This window comes from Pseudoliparis swirei, chromosome 7, assembly GCF_029220125.1.
Source record: "Pseudoliparis swirei isolate HS2019 ecotype Mariana Trench chromosome 7, NWPU_hadal_v1, whole genome shotgun sequence".
Taxonomy (NCBI): Eukaryota; Metazoa; Chordata; class Actinopteri; order Perciformes; family Liparidae; genus Pseudoliparis; species Pseudoliparis swirei.
In genome coordinates this window covers 21,819,317-21,837,225 of record NC_079394.1, presented here as the reverse complement: position 1 = coordinate 21,837,225, position 17,909 = coordinate 21,819,317, and the positions used below count along the sequence as shown (strand labels likewise).

The following is a 17,909-nucleotide window of genomic DNA, read 5'->3' as shown; positions in this document are numbered from 1 at the left end:
AGTAGCCTGTGTTTCTCGAGTATCTTACAGTGGTGGAAACGCATAGGCTTTTTGTCTAAAGTTTTCAGGGTTTGTTTATACAAGGAAGCAAGAGGTCTTACATCTGATTCACTAGCTTGTCCCCAGCATGTGATACAATATGTCATGTGGGAGAGAATCATAGCGTGCATAAATATCTTAGCTGCTTCTAAGGAGAGACAGTTTCTGATGTGTCTAAAATTAACTATGTTGTATTTTAATGTTTTAACCATTTTTTTTACATGGCTCTTAAAGTTTAAATTGGGGTCTAATACCACACCAAGATATTTAAAGTCAGAGACTACGTCAACCTTGACACCTTTGATCAAGATGTCCGCTGTTGGAGCCATCTTCCTGTGTTTCTTGTGGAAGAACATAGCTTTTGTCTTAGATACATTGAGACTTAGGCCTGACTCTTCTAGCCATTTTGTGATAATCTCCAATGCAGCTGTTAATTTAACAGCTGCTAGCGCGGCTGTTGCTGCATAAGTCCACACAACAGTGTCATCAGCATACATCTGAAGATGGATGTCTTGAGGACAGTGCTGTGGGAGATCGTTTCACACGCTTGATCTTGTTCTTACTTATGGCGTTGACATTGAGCATTTGAACGTCTTCCCACAGAATCCTCTTCTGTCAGACCACAACCTCATAACTTTTGAATTTATACTACCGGAGTGTACTCCGTTAGTCAAAAGTTTCTACACTAGATGTCTAACTGACAGTGCTGTAGCTAAATTTAAAGAAGCGATTCCTTCTGTATTTGATTCGATACCACGTCTCAATATAACAGAGGACTCCTGGTCTAACTTTAGTCCGTCCCAGATTGATCATCTTGTTGACAGTGCCATAGGCTCTCTGAGAATGACACTGGACTCGATAGCCCTCTGAAGAAGAAGACAGTGAGGAAGAGGAGGTTTGCTCCTGGTATAACCCTCAGACCCGCAAACTGAAGCAACGTCACGAAAGCTTGTACGCATATGGCGTTCAACTAATCTCGAAGAATCCCGCTTAGTTTGGCGAGATAGTCTTAAAACATATAAGAAGGCCCTCCGTAATGCCAGAGCAGCCTATTACTCATTAATAATAGAAAAATAAAACAACCCCAGGTTTCTCTTCAGCACTGTAGCCAGGCTGACAGAGAGTCACAGCTCTGTGGAGCCGAGCATTCCTATAAACCTTAGTGGTAATGACTTTATGAACTTCTTTAATGAAAAGATTTTAATTATTAGGGACAAGATTAATAATCTCTTGCCCATAACCAGTGCCAATCTGTCCTCAAGTGGAATGGCCTTGGAAACCGCTGTATGCCCTGGTGTATATTTGAGGATTTTCTCCTATCAACCGTGACCAATTATTTTCAACGGTTTCTACTTGAACACGTCTACCTGTCTCTTGGACCCCATCCCGACGAGGCTGCTTAAAGACGTTTTGCCTTTAATTGGCGGCTCTCTATTAGATATTATCAATGTGTCTCTGCTAACAGGCCACGTACCACACTCCTTCAAGGTGGCTGTTATTAAACCTCTCCTGAAGAAGCCCACTCTGGATCCAGAGGTATTGGCTAACTACAGACCGATCTCTAACCTCCCTTCCTCTCCAAGATCCTTGAGAAAGTGGTCGCAAATCAGTTGTGCGACTTTCTACATCATAATAGTTTATTTGAGAAATTTCAATCAGGATTTAGAAAACACCACAGCACCGAGACGGCACTGGTGAAAATTACAAATGACCTCTTAATGGCAGCAGATAAAGGACTCCTCTCTGTCCTGGTCTTGTTAGACCTTAGTGCTGCATTCGACACCATTGACCATGACATCCTGTTACAGAGACTGGAGCAGTCGATTGGCATTTCAGGCACGGCACTAATTTGGTTTAAATCGTATTTATCAGATCGATCTCAGTTTGTATTTGTAAACGATGACGCCTCGATAACCACCAACGTTAATCACGGAGTTCCACAAGGTTCTGTGCTTGGACCAATTTTATTTACCTTATACATGCTCCCTTTGGGCAATATTATCAGGAAACACTCCATAAACTTTCATTGTTATGCAGATGACACTCAACTATATTTATCGATAAAACCAGAGGAGAGCAACCAACTCTGTAAAATTCAAGCATGTCTTAAAGACATAAAACATGGATGACCTGCAACTTCTTGATGTTAAACTCAGACAAAACCGAAGTAATTTTAATCGGCCCTGAGCACCTCAGAGATCAATTATCTGGTGATGTGGATTCTGTAGACGGCATTGCCCTGGCATCCAACACCACTGTAAAGAATCTTGGCGTTATCTTTGATCGGGACTTGTCCTTTAACTCCCACGTAAAGCAAATCTCAAGGACTGCATTCTTTCATCTACGTAATATTTCAAAAATCAGGCACATCTTGTCTCAAAAGATGCAGAAAAATTGGTTCAGCGTTCGTTACTTGAGACTGGATTACTGCAACTCCTTATTAGCAGGCTGCTCTAATAAATCTCTTAGGTCTCTCCAGTTGATCCAGAATGCTGCAGCTCGTGTTCTCACTAAAACTAAGAAAAGAGATCACATCACTCCTGCACTAGCTGCTCTGCACTGGCTCCCAGTAAAATCAAGAATCACTTTTAAAATTCTTCTCTTAACCTACAAAGCCTTGATTGGTGATGCTCCATCATATCTTAAGGAGCTTGTCGTACCATATTGCCCCACTAGAGAGCTACGCTCACTAAATGCGGGACTACTTGTAGTTCCTAGAGTCTTAAAAAGTAGAATGGGAGCCAGAGCCTTTAGTTATCAAGCTCCTCTTTTATGGAACCAGCTTCCAATTTCAGTCCGGGAGGCAGACACAGTCACCTCGTTTAAGAGTAGACTTAAGACCTTCCTCTTTGACAGAGCTTATAGTTAGGGCTGAATCAGGTTTGCCCTGGTCCAGCCCCTTGATATGCTGCTATAGGCTTATAGCTGCCGGGGACGTTTTAGGATGCACTGAGTACCTATCTCCTCTTTTTCTCTCCTTAAGGATGAATTTTCATCTCTCAATCACACGTTACTAACTCTGCTTTCTCCCGGAAGTCCTTTTGACTTTCGTCTCATGGGGTCATCGGACCCTATGAGACGGCATAGATCTATCTGCCTGATGGATCGTCTGGGTCGTGGAATTCCTGCTCATGACTACGCCACTGTCCTGTTGAGACTCCGCCCTCCTCCTCCCCACCGCCATCTGCCTGATGGATCGTGGAGGTCTCCATCGTGGAATATGCCTACTATGAACTATTCATACACTCTGTCATATTCATTGAATGTATTTTAACTCTAAATCTGTCCTTCTGTACACATTACATCTATTGCATCTGTCCATCCTAGGAGAGGGATCCTCCTCTGTTGCTCTCCTCCAGGTTTCTTCCCTTTTTTTCCCCCTGAAGGGTTATTTGGGAGTTTTTCCTGGTCCGATGTGAGGTTTTGGGGCAGGGATGTCTATGTGTACAGATTGTAAAGCACTCCGAGACAAATTTGTAATTTGTGAAATTGGGCTATACAAATAAACTGAATTGAAACTGAATTGAAATAATAGCGGCCCCAACACGGACCCTTGTGGGACACCCATTGTACAGTTCATGACACTAGACAGAGTAACACCCACTTTAACACATTGCCTCCTATTAGATAAGTATGAAGACATCCATGCCAGTGCTGTGTTTGAAAAATTAAAATGAGACAATTTTGACAGCATTACAGCATGGTTCACTGTGTCGAAAGCTTTGCTCAGATCTAAAAACACAGCACCAGCTATAGCTTCCTTATCAAGCCTGGATTTGATATGTTCTACAAAAAGCAAAGTTGCAGTTTCAGTAGAATGATTCGCTCTGAAACCGAACTGCATCCGATGCAGCCCAAACTCACCTGAGTTCATAAAAGTGGTCAGCTGGTCAGCGACCACTTTTTCAGCAACCTTAGAGAGTATAGGCAGTATACTTATCGGTCTATAGTTACAGGCATCAAAGCGGTCTCCAGACTTATGGATAGGCGTCACAATAGCACATTTCCAAGCATCAGGGAAAGTACAGTGTTTAAGAGACAGATTGATCAAATGTGCAATAGGGGCAGCTAGAAGATCTTTGTGTGCTTTGATGAACGCAGTATCGAATAGGAACATATCTCTACTTTTAAAGTTTTTCATGGAGCTAATTATTTTGCGTACCTGGACCTCACTTGTTTCAAACAATGTGAAAGCCTGCTTTGTGTAGTCAATTGGACAGATGACCAGGTCCTGCTTCATGAAGCCTTTCGTCAGCTCGTTTACAGAGTCAAGAAAAAAGTTATTAAAAACATTGGCAACCGTGCGATGGTCTTCAATTATCTCTCCATGTATTTTGACTTTAAGATCACCTGAGAATTTTGAGTCCCTCCTTGTAAGATTATCTATATTCTTCCAAATTAGTTTCTCTTAGGTCCCTCCAGTTGATCCAGAATGCTGCAGCTCGTGGTCTCACTAAAACTAAGAAAATAGATCACATCACTCCTGCACTATAGCTGCTCTGCACTTGCTCCCCGTAAAATCAAGAATCACTTTTAAAATTCTTCTCTTAACGTACAAAGCCTTGATTGGTGATGCACCATCATATCCTCAGGAGCTTGTAGTACCATATTGCCCCACTAGAGAGCTGCGCTCACTAAATGCGGGACTACTTGTAGTTCCTAGAGTCTTAAAAAGTAGAATGGGAGCCAGAGCCTTTAGTTATCAAGCTCCTCTTTTATGGAACCAGCTTCCAATTTCAGTCCGGGAGGCAGACACAGTCACCTCATTTAAGATTAGACTTAAGACTTTCCTCTTTGACAGAGCTTATAGTTAGGGCTGAATCAGGTTTGCCCTGGTCCAGCCCCTTGATATGCTGCTCTAGGCTTATAGCTGCCGGGGGACATTTTAGGATGCACTGAGTACCTATCTCCTCTTTTCTCTCCTTAGGGATGAATTTTCATCTCTCAATCACACGTTACTAACTCTGCTTTCTCCCCGGAGTCCTTGTGACTTCACGTCTCATGGGGTCATCGGACCCTTGGAGATGACATAGATCCTATCTGCCTGATGAATCATCGAGGTCTGGGTCGTGGAATTCCTGCTACTGACTACGCCACTATCCTGTTGAGACTCCGCCCACTGTTGAGACTCCGCCCACTCCTCCTCCCCACCGCCATCTGCCTGATGGATCGTGGAGGTCTCCATCGTGGAATATGCCTACTATGAACTATTCATACACTCTGTCATATTCATTGAATGTATTTTAACTCTAAATCTGTCCTTCTGTACACATTACATCTATTTCACCTGTCCATCCTGGAGAGGGATCCTCCTCTGTTGCTCTCCTGAAGGTTTCTTCCCTTTTTTTCCCCCCTGAAGGGTTATTTGGGAGTTTTTCCTGGTCCGATGCAAGGTTTTGGGGCAGGGATGTCTATGTGTACAGATTGTAAAGCACTCCGAGACAAATTTGTAATTTGTGAAATTGGGCTATACAAATAAACTGAATTGAATTGAATAGTTGCAGACAAGGTGCCAAATCTAACACATTTTTTACTTATCAGGCTAAATAACTTATCTGGAGCAAGGCCTCGGCTCTATATCACCAGCCATCTGCTGATACGCTGTCTGTGTGCCATTGCCGTCTCCTCCACCCACGTCTCAGCAGACACGTCGCCCATCAATCACAATCTGTTGCTCTCGCTCGCTCTCTCATGATTAGGGCCTTCTGCACCACCGCGGCCTAATTATTAATGAGAGAGACGTGCAATAGGGATATATGGCTCGGACGGAGCAATGGCATCTGCTCATCCGCTGCCTCGCGCTACTCTTAGGGGAGAGAGGGGAAGGGGTGGCAAATCTGCTGCTTGAAACTGTCTTTATTGTGCACCCGGTGAACACGACAGCACATTTCAACCACAGCTTTTCACGTGGTGAATATGACAACAAATCACCGTTCCTCAAGATTTTGTTCACGTGCCGCAGAGCAACAGCATTCACCTCAGCGTGAAGAATAATTCTGCTTCATTAAAGCTCAGTTTCATCTTTTTCTTTTTTAAAGATGGCACCAGATGTGAAATGCAAAGGCTCGTGGCTTGGATGTCTTTATTTAGATATCGCAACCAGCTACAGATCATATGGGGAAATGAGGCCATAAGGCCCTTCCAATTTGCTCCCAAGAAAGGCTTGCAACATAAACAAGTCCATTCAGAATCAATAACATACATGGGTTTCATACACTCAGTGTATACACGAGTATATACCTGAAACAGATGAATGAGACAATAGTTTGATTAAAATAATTAATATTTATATAAATGTTTATTCTTTAATCAAACTGTGTAAATTAACAAAACTTTTGGAAATACTTTTTCAAGGCTTAGAAATAACAATTATTTTTTCTTCTTCAAATTGTTGTTTGCATATGCAAATGAGGCATTACTTAATGCTAACTTTTTGTCAATTTAACCCTTGTGTTGCCTTAGGGTCATTTTGACCCGAACCAATATTACACCCTCCCCCCGCCTTAGGATTAATTTGACCCCATTCAATGTTTAATGTCGGTGTTCTTTCGGTAGTCAACAAACAAACATAAAGTGCCTCACACTTAAACTTGGAAAACAATATTAATTCTAATAATTATCTGGAGGTTTTAATTGCTGGCGTCAAATTGAACCCAAAGGGTAAAATATGTTAGTAAATATAAAGGTAACAGGAGGGTGTAATATTGATTCGGGTCAAAATGACCCTAAGGCAACACAAGGGTTGAGAGAAATCTACGGAGGCAAGTAAGTAAAATAAGTTAGTATAATAGATCAATAAAAATGAAAACATAAAAAAGTAAACACTTTTAGTCTAGTGATTGCGCCGTTAGCTGCCTTTTTGAGAGCCGCGTGGCCAATACACCCTGAATTTGGACATTTGCACTTTTTAAGAAAGTGACATGTATTCTGAATCTCTTTAATTGATTATGAAATAATTAAATGTATCCAAGTCATTATCACATTCATGAGTCTCATGTGGAGGTTAGCATTATGATGCTATCAGCTGACTAGCAACATCAAACCATTCATGCCCATGATAACCTGAAACGTGTCACCATCACTCTCTGGATGCCCTCATGCCAATGCCGATTTCCTTTTGTAATATTGGGCTGTATAAAATTAACTGAATTGAACACATTAGGAATTGTTTCATATTTGTGGGATATTCAGAATGTAGCATGTGTTAACTTTTAATGTCTCAACATGAGTATTTTAGCTGGATGTCATCAGAAAGCAAATGTTCACTGATTACATTTCAAGCTATTCCGGGTTAAAAGAAAAAAGAAAAGAAATGAAAGCCCAAAACAACACAACTAACTGCAACTGGAGATTGTGTTTTCCCCGAAATAAGTTGTGAAGCATGCAAAACAACCTCAGACTTGTCTTGGCTTCTCAGCACTCGCCCCACTGAGCTCGGCGTGTGGTGTTTCTCGTTTCACCTTCAGAAACACATGCCGAGAGCTGGAGCAGGACACTCAGACATACACAAATCCTCTTTTTTCTGTCCAGCATCTGTTTCTGTTTTCTGACTAACTGGCCCGACTTCCCTTATATTTTCTTTTTGTACTGCGGATGAACAGCATGACAACTCGCTGGAATCACTTCCTCTGCACCTCACCGCTCCACCGCCGTGGCTATTCATGTATTACACTCGTGCTGAGGCAGGCTGGGTTGTCCTTATTGTCCCCATACAAACAAATTGTCAAACACCTCCTTCATGTGTATCTGCACTTTGCATGTGGCAAGGGGAAGGTAACCAGCGGGCCTGACCGAGCCCAGTTAAAAGTAAAGGCATAAACCATGAAATATTCATGAAGTGCAAAGCCCTCAGCAGAGCTCCTCACAGCCTGTTACGCTGCGGTGTATAAGCATTCACAGGTCTCTGGGAAAGTCATGACACACGCCAGAGGCTCCAGACATCCCTGTAAACTAGCTTGTTCCTCTGATTTTAAATGAGCATCTTGTCCCGCGGATTACATTAACCTTACAGACCCGCACAATGTGGAAGATCTGATGCGCAGAAATCCAAACAAAATTTGGCCAGTAAAAAAATGAAATATAAGAAATGCAACTTGAGACCCTTGTTATGCGTTTTGTTTTGTTATATCTGCATTTAGTGTGTCGTAGTAAAAAGGTATGCTATGCGAGAATTATCACTTACTGTTCATAAACCCAATATTCAAGGTTGGCCCCTCCCCCACCTGGCCAACACATCCGCACACAAGTTGCTTCTCATTTTTGCCTGCTGCTCCTTGACAAGCATATGGTCTAGACCAGGGGTCAGGAACCTTTTTGACTGGGAGAGCCATAAAAGCCAAATATTTCTAAATATATTTAATTGAGAGCCATATAGTATTTTTAACATATAATAAATTAAATATGTCTTGTTTTTAATGCGACTTCTGGTGCTGCATGATGCTACGGGGGGGGAGGGGGGGTGCAGGTGACTTTTTCTTTGCTCTGCCCCGATGTGCGCCGAGAAGCGTTAATGCGACACGTAGAGACAGAAATGACATGCTGTTGTGTAGATACGATCAATAACAGACGGCTGTTTCGTTTAATATTTGAACAAAGATGTGCTCTTTAAGAAAAAGGACCTTAAATTACTTCTGCTGTAATCTGGCGCGATAGAGAAAATTACAGGGTGGTGGGCCGAGATTTTCATTTTTTCAACTCAAAATTTTCTGGGAGCCATATGCCGTCACCGGAAGAGCCATATATGGCTCGCGAGCCATAGGTTCCCGACCCATGGTCTAGACCAGGGGTGCTCACACTTTTTCAGCACTCGAGCTACTTATAAAATGACCAGGTCAAAATGATCTATCTACAGGGGGATGTGCAAGTGACTTTTTTTTTGCTCCATCCCGATGCACGCAGTCTGCGGCGCGCGAGACGGAGAGCTGTAAAGAATATATATTATAGCTTAGCATAGCCTAGTATTGTTTGCATAAATATTATGTGTAAGATGGAAAACACTGAATGGAAGTTAAAAATCTTCAGCAGAGCACTCTGGCGCCTGACTGATCTAAAGAAAGATAACAGTGACACTTGGTGAGGTTTTGTGAGCCCAACTCCTCCGCATCCACACATTCCGGAGGTGATCACATACAAAGAGCTCTCTATACTCTCAGATCAGGGGAAGGCAACAGAGACATTTACCTCACCGGGCCTATAGATAAGGAAGGGTCCAGATGTGGGCATTATTCTCCTTTAGACACTTGGGGCCCCTCAATGGCCACTCACTGACCCACACACACACATGGCCTTTCCCCGACCCACACACACACACACGTGAAGGGCCTCTTTTGACAAACGACCTCCAGCGCATCCCACCTCGGAAGAGATAAGATTAGCTTAGGAAACTCCCCAGCTCAGACAAAGGAAGCTACATGTGAATAAACTCTCTCCTTCTCACATTCTTTTCACAACATATGAATTCATTGGCTGGCCACAAGAACCAATGAAGGAGCGACAGCGATGGAAGCAGAGGAACAAGAACCAATGAGAAGACACCACCCTCTCTTCGCTGGGCCAATCAGAACTGGCCTTGATGGCTATTTAAACCGTCGCGCCCTCTTCTAAGGCGCCTCTCTCTGGTCTGAATACTCTAGGTATCGGACTGGAGGGGGTCCATGCATGATGTCTACTTGTATCCTTACTTCTGAATAAAACGCTAATAAATGTAACGTAGAAGTCTACCGCTCTTTCTTTCAGTCAGGTCCGTCCGGGTGGGTGTGTTCCTGTTGGTCCTCCAACTCCAACAGAGCCGAGAAGTGTTAACGCGACACGTAGAGACAGAAATGACATGCTGTTGTGTAGATACGATCAACAACAGACGGCTGTTTAGTTTAATAAAAGAACAAAGACGTGCAGGTCGCGATCGACGTATTGAGCACCCCTGGTCTAGACACTCGGTTAGGTTTGAGCAACAAAGCCACTTGGTTAGGGTTATAAAAAGATTGTAATTATGGTTTTAAATAACCACGGAAAGTACCGTTACTCAAGTACGCAAGTTACGAAAATATCGTACACCCGAACATGGAAACTGTAAGAAACTAAGTCTAAATGCGCTCGTAGTGGTAAATATTGGGTATTGCAAATAAATTAAATTAGATTAGATTAGATCAGTGGTCACCAACCTTTTTGAGCCCAAGATCCCTGACCTCCGCCTTCATGAGCGGCAAGATCTACCTGTTGAGGCGTTGAGAGAAAACGACTGTCCAGACTGGACTTATGACTTGAGGCTTTTTATTTGGCCTAATTCTAATTGAATGAAATCAAAACACTTTGGTCCAGCTTTCAAATTGATGAGACCAGGAACACAGAATTTAAGTGCAATATAAAAAGTAAGATATTTGTTCACCGCACACAATATGAACAAGAAAAAGTACATTTGCAATGAGCAGCTGGATGAACTACCAATATAAATGTTGTATTTATTTTAGTGCTGTGAAAAATAACGCGTTAACTCAGTTAATTCAATTACAGGTTTAACTAGTTATTTTTTTTGTACGCATTTAACGGAATGAGCTTACAATCTGTCTGTTGTTGGTCGTCGGGACGAAAAAAAAGTCACTTGCAAAATGAGCTTCCAATACACCACTTCAATCTGAACTCTGTCCGCTCTCATGCAGACGGTCGTGCTGTTCATCGGTAATGATCCTTCCGCAGGTTCACCTACGGAAACCTTGTTACGACTTTTACTTCCTGTAGATCAGGGGTCTCAACATGTCGATCGCGACCTGCCAGTCGATCGCGGCGTAGTGTTGGTAGATCGCATGACATTAAAAAGATTGGCCCGCCCCCTGACATGTTCTCTAGAGCACGTCTTTGTTTTTTTATTAAACTAAACGTCTGTTGTTGATCGTATCTCCACACCAGCATGTCATTTCTGTCTCTTTGCGTTGCGTTAACACTTATCGATCTCCGTCTCGCGCGCCACAGAGCTCCGTGCACGCGCATCGGGACCGAGCAAAAAAAAAGTCACTTGTCAATCTGTCCACCTTTAGATTGTATCATGGTGGAGTTAATGGTTGACAAACAAGAGAAAAATGCTCTGTTTAACCCTCCTGTTACCTTTACATTTACGAACATATTTTACCCTCGGGGTCAATTTGACCCCAGCAATTAATACCTCCAGAAAATTATTAGAATTAATATTGCTTCCCAAGTTTAAGTGTGAGGTACTTTATGTTTGTTTGTTGACTACCTAAATAGCCCTTTAAATAAATAAAAAAGTTGATATTTCTGATATGTTTGACACAGTGAAAAACAGCCTGGGGTCAAATTGACCACAAAGAACACCGACATTAAACATTGAATGGGGTGTGGTGGACACTAGATGGAGGTATCTCACCTCAGAATGGACACTGAAGGGGTGGTGATTAGGTAAATGGTTGCACCTGTGGGGGGGGGGGGGTATTTAAGGGAGTGATAGTACCTGGGTAGCCCTGTTGGTTTGAAGTTGGAAGTAAAACCAGAGACTCCATACTCCCGACTGTTCGTCTTTATTTTACGCACTTCCACAGTGGTGACCCTGATGTGATGTTTAATTATTGAACATGGCAGATGAGAATGGCCAAGAAGCGGCCGTCGCTCCCGCTGTGTTTGCGGCTACAGTGAAGTTACCTGAGTTTTGGCAGCATGATCCGGCCCCGTGGTTTCAACATGTTGAGGCGCAATTTCACCTCCGCGGAATCACGATGGATGACACCAAATACTACCACGTAGTCACAGCGTTGGATTCCTCCACCACTCGCCGAGTGATGGGATTCCTCAGGGAGCCACCGGCAGTCGGGAAATACAACGGTCTCAAAGGGCAGCTGTTACGCTTGTTCCAGCTGTCCGACGCAGAGCGTGCAGAGCGCCTATTGTCCCTCAATGGATTGGGGGACAGTAAACCTACAGAACTAATGGAAAACATGTTAGCACTGCTCGGTTCAGGTGACGCCACGTTTCTTTTTGTCCAGCTTTTCCTCGTCAACTCCCGACACCAGTGCGCACGGCTCTGGCCAGCTCGCCTCGTGCGCACCAAGGATTACCGGGGACTGGCAGAGGAAGCGGACAGGATACTGCTGGCCTCCCGCCAGTACGTTGTCGCTGCGGTGTCTGATCGGGTGTATGACCGCAGGGATCAGACACAGAGGATGATGGGCTATGTTTTTACCATCGCCGTTTTGGCACCAAGGCGAAGCGTTGCATTCCACCCTGCTGTTTTGGGAGCCAGGGAAACGCGAGAGCCGGCGCTCGTTAGCGGCTATGAGGGCTGGCGTCACCAATGAGCTGCTGTTTATTGAGGACACGTCTTCTGGGAGGCTCCTCCTGGTGGATTCGGGCGCCCAGAGGAGCATCCTGCCTGCGTCTGCCGTGGACGCATTGGGGAACGGGCATGGACCACCGCTGGATGCGGCTAATGGTACTGCCATCCGTACATTTGGTACCAGGTATGTGACAATGTGTTTCCATGGACATCAGTTTGGCTGGGATTTTATTATAGCTTCTGTGTCAGTGCCTATACTGGGTGCTGATTTTTTGCGTGCTAACCGACTGTTAGTGGACGTTGCAAACCGTCAGCTGATTGACTCTGTGTCTTTTGACACATACCCGTGCACACTGGGGGGGCCCGGGCGGCCGCCTGCCTTTGCCAATATGCTCGCCACAGGGGATGTGTACCAGCGCCTCCTCGCCAAATTCCCTGCTCTAACGGTCCCCGCTTTTTCTGCCTCGGTTGCTAAGCATGGAGTGGAACATTATATAACAACTGTGGGGCCACCGGTTTATGCACGAGCACGCCGCCTGGATGCTGCTAAACTGGCAATAGCCAGGGAGGAATTTGCCACGATGGAACGGCTCGGCATTGTGTGCCGATCCAACAGTCCTTGGGCCTCCCCTCTGCATATGGTCCCCAAGGCGGACGGGAAGTGGCGGCCGTGTGGTGATTTCCGTCGCCTGAACAATATTACCACCCATGATCGGTACCCAGTTCCACATATACAAGATTTCTCTGTCCACCTGGCGGGGACCACCATCTTTTCTAAGGTAGATTTGGTGCGTGGTTACCATCAGGTGCCGGTCCATCCACCAGACGTGCCCAAAACAGCAGTCATTACACCCTTTGGGCTGTTTGAGTTTCTGCGTATGCCATTCGGGCTTAAAGGGGCAGCTCAGACATTCCAGCGATTGATGGACACGGTGCTGCGAGGAATGTCATTTCTGTTCGTGTATTTGGATGACATCCTGGTAGCAAGTACATCGGCAGAGGAGCATTTGGGGCATCTCCAACAGCTTTTTAGGCGGCTCAATGAGCATGGACTGATAGTGAACCCAGCTAAGTGTCATTTTGGACTGCCCGGCATCGATTTCCTGGGTCATCATGTCTCCCCCCTGGGGGCTATTCCACTACCCACCAAGGTGGAGGCCATCACTCTTTTCCCCGCCCCCTCACCATCAAGCCCCTGCAGGAATATCTTGGCATGATTAATTTCTATAATCGGTTTATAGCACACGCTGCTCACCTCATGCACCCCTTGTACGAGGCGTTGAAGGGCAAAAAGGACAACGAGGAGGTAGACTGGTCCCCGGAGCGGGTCCAGGCATTTGAAGAGGCTAAGGCTGCTCGCCAAAGCTGCCATGCTGGCCCACCCGTCCCCTGCTGCTCCTATCGCCCTCACCACCGATGCCTCTGATTATGCAGTGGGGGCAGTGTGTGAACAGTGGGTGGCTGGCGCCTGGCAGCCTCTCTCATTTTTTAGTAGGAAGCTTCGGGACAATGAGAGGAAATACAGCACCTTTGATAGAGAGTTGTTGGCCCTTTTCCTCGCTGTACGCCATTTCAGGTTCCTACTGGAGGGACGAAAGTTCACCGCTTTTGTGGACCACAAACCTTTGACTTTTGCCATGGCCAAGACCACAGAGCCGTGGTCGGGTCGACAGCAGCGTCAACTTTCCGCCATATCGGAATTCACTACAGACATTCAACACGTGGCCGGCAAAGATAACCGGGTGGCGGACTGCCTCTCCCGGGTGCACATCAGTCCCGTGCACCTGGGTATAGACTATGCTGCCATGGCTGCCGACCAGCTCACCGACTCGGAGCTTCAGGCGTTCAGGACGGTTGCGACAGGATTGCGACTAGAGGATGTGGCGTTTCACGACAGCGGGGCCACGCTCCTTTGTGATGTTTCCATGGGTCAGCCCCGCCCCATGGTACCGACAGACTGGCGCCATCGGGTATTTGACGCCATTCATACCCTTTCACACCCGGGGGTAAGGGCGTCAGTGAAGCTGGTGGGGGCCAAGTTCGTCTGGCCGGGCCTTCGGAAGGACGTTAAAGGATGGGCGGCCTCCTGTGTGGCGTGCCAGCGGGCCAAGGTGCATCGTCACACTAAGGCCCCCCTGGAACCGTTTCTCATTCCAGAAAGGCGGTTTGACCATGTTCACGTGGACCTGGTGGGCCCACTTCCCCCATCCCAGGGATTCACTCACCTCCTCACTATGGTGGACAGAACCACCAGGTGGCCAGAGGTGGTTCCCCTGTCATCTACGGCGACTACAGAGGTGGCCAGGGGGTTAATCTCCGGTTGGGTGACCCGGTTTGGCACACCATTGGATCTCACTTCGGACAGGGGATCCCAGTTCACTTCTGAGCTGTGGAGCACTGTAGCTGAGAGACTTGGGGTGAAATTACATCGTACCACAGCGTATAACCCCAAGGCCAACGGAATGTGTGAACGTTTTCACCGCTCCATGAAGGCTGCTCTCCGGGCCACTCTAACGGACAGCAACTGGATCGACCGTCTGCCGTGGGTCATGCTGGGCCTGCGTTCCGCTCCGAAAGAAGATCTGCAGTCCTCTTCAGCGGAGCTGGTTTTGGTCAACCGCTGAGGGTCCCTGGGAGTTTCTTCCTGCTTCCTCGGCCCCTGGGTACACTACTACTCACCGGTTTGCCTTCCAGGACGCAGCAAGTGCATTTGCCCCGGTTCCCACACACCACTGCCTTCCCCAGTCCTACATTCCGAAGGACCTGATGGCTGCCGGCTATGTGTTCATCCGGCACGATGCCCACCGTTCTCCACTGCAGGCTCCTTATGACGGGCCCTTCCGGGTTCTCGAGGCGGGCCCCAAGAACTTTGTGGTGGATATAGGGGGGAAGAAAGAACGGATTGCGATTGATCGTCTTAAACCTGCTCATGTGGTCCCAGATGAGCCAGTTGAGCTGGCTCAACCCCCACGCCGGGGCCGGCCACCCAAATATGCCCCTGTCCCATGCCCTCCATCCTTTGTTCCACCAGCAAAGTCTCATCGTCGGCGGGGACGTCCCCCTGCCCCTACCCCTGCTCCTTCCACGCTCCCTGTGACTGTTAAATACAGTAGCTATGGCCGCTTAGTCAGGCCTCCTAAGAAAGACTAAAGACACTGGGGGTACTGTGAGGGGGGTTTGTATGGGTTTAATGTGACTGAATGTCAATTCTGAGTGTTCGGGGGGGGCCTGTGTGGTGGACACTAGATGGAGGTATCTCACCTCAGAATGGACACTGAAGGGGTGGTGATTAGGTAAATGGTTGCACCTGTGGGGGGGGGGTATTTAAGGGAGTGATAGTACCTGGGTAGCCCTGTTGGTTTGAAGTTGGAAGTAAAACCAGAGACTCCATACTCCCGACTGTTCGTCTTTATTTTACGCACTTCCACAGGGGTCAAATTGACCCGAAAGGTAACAGGAGGGTTAAACATTCTGTTTAGGATGAAGATGTATTAATGTTCCATATGGAAGAAAACTGCTAAATAACTGCTGAGTTGCAGCACCATTGTATAGAAGAATGTATAAATGTATATATCCGTCTTTTGTCATAAATCTCTATGTTCTCACAAAATATACCGAGAATATCGGTAATATGTGATTAATCATGATTAATCCACAAAAACCTGTGATTAATCCGATTAAAAATTGTAATCGTTTCACAGCCCTAATTTATTTACATTACAACACGACACTGACAACATGATCAGTCAGTGCAACTCATGTAAGTTCAGCTCTCATCATAATGCCATCAAGTCATGTGACTCCAGTCAGTGTGATGGCTGTGACTGAACTCTGTCTGTGAGCTTGTAGTTAGTTCATCAGCACAGACAGATAGTCTGAGGCCTTCTGTGAGCTGTCTGTCAGTCATCCAGCTCCTGGTCTTTGATTTGGTGATTTTCTCAACTTCACTGAAGAGTTGTTCGGGGCAAATTTGGTATTCATGAAAGTTTCTCATCTGGGATTGGTTCTGAAGTCAGCCCATTGGTGAATATGTTCACATCAGCTCTACAGACATCAGATTTAAATAATTATAATAATAATAAATATGAGAATCACCATTTGTGACTCCTGCATCTGTGCTTTTTCAAATAATAGAATAAATACAATTGCAATCACTTTCAAGTAGGGCTGTCAATCGATTTAAAAAAATTAACTAATTAATCGCACATTTTGAAATTCATTAATCGCGATTAATCACGATTAAAAGTTTTTCTTTTCTTCTAAAGACTAAATCTTCTAAATGAACGAGTAATCACTTCAGACAGCGTGTATTTTAGACACTTGTTTAATTGTATTCTTTTTTAAAGACAAAACTTCACACAGAGCTGTGTTTTCAAAAAGGCTCCTACCTATAAAGTGTCAGCGAGGTATTTAATATCGTGGATGATGAATTGTTTCTTCAGTGAAACATCCAGATTAGTAAAAAAAAAAGTGTATTTGAGACCCCATTGGTCCTGTCATCTTTAACATTGAACATCAGCAGAACCAGTGGCCTTGGTAAACTGACAAATGTGTCATGTTAACCCTTTGGAGTCTGGGCTCATTTTCTCGATTTTCCAAAAAAATGTAAATTCACCTTTTAAAGGCTTTTGCATATGACACATCCCAGTGTTTCCCCCACCATTCTATCAGGGTGAGGCCCCGCCCCCCTGTAATTTTCTCTATAGCGCCAGATTACAGCAGAAGTAATGTACGGTTATTTTCTTCAAGACGTCTTTGTTCTTTTATTAAACTAAACGTCTGTTATTGATCGTCTCTACACAGCAGCATGTCATTCTGTCTCGACGTGTCATTCACGCTTCTCGGCTCTCCGTCTCGCGCGCCGCAGAGCTCCATGCCGGCTTGTCTGCACGCGCATTGGGGCGGAGCAAAAAAAAAGGAACCTGCACCTTCTGCCCCGCGTCACCCGACATGTCGCCCGATGTTTCTCTGTGAATATCGAGGAGCAGACGGGAGGAAGGAGGCGGACTGCCGCGGTTTGACACTCAGAGGAGTGCAAAAACATCAACGCATACCGGAAGTAAACTAAGTTGCGTTAAAATATTTGTGTGCGTTAATCGCGCCCAAATTAATCGCCTAGATTAACGCGTTAACGCTAACAGCCCTACTTTCAAGTAAACCAGACTGCTCCATCAGACAAGAAAAAAATCTCAATGTTGAGCTTTTGTTTTGAAGGAGGTAAAACCTGGCAAGTCGCCAAGAATCTCGGCAGTTGTGCATGTGCAGGCGTAATTTGTTAATGCCATAACGTAAACATTTACACTAAGGTACAGGCATTACAACATTTATTTATTGATGACGTAGTTGTATGTCCTTGTACTTTGAACTTGTGAAATATGTAAAGTTATGAATAAAGGTATTTCTGCATTTCCCCTGCACCCCACCTGTACGATACGCTCCCCTCTTTCGGGGAGCACAGCTGAGAACACAGCTGTCAGAGAACCCGTTTTCAGGCGTTCATGAAAATCAGACGGAGATCTTTTCTAACGTCGATCTTCCAGTCAGGAAGAAAACGTTTCAGAAGACATTTCAGAAAATGTTCGAGAACGAG

At 45.4% G+C, this 17,909-nt stretch overlaps 1 protein-coding gene across 1 annotated transcript in view; it reads right to left on the bottom strand.

Annotated features, from left to right (window-relative positions):
* Positions 1-17,909, bottom strand: part of tm2d2 (TM2 domain containing 2) — a 125,081-nt gene that overhangs the window by 59,848 nt on the left and 47,324 nt on the right. The window lies entirely within an intron of this gene.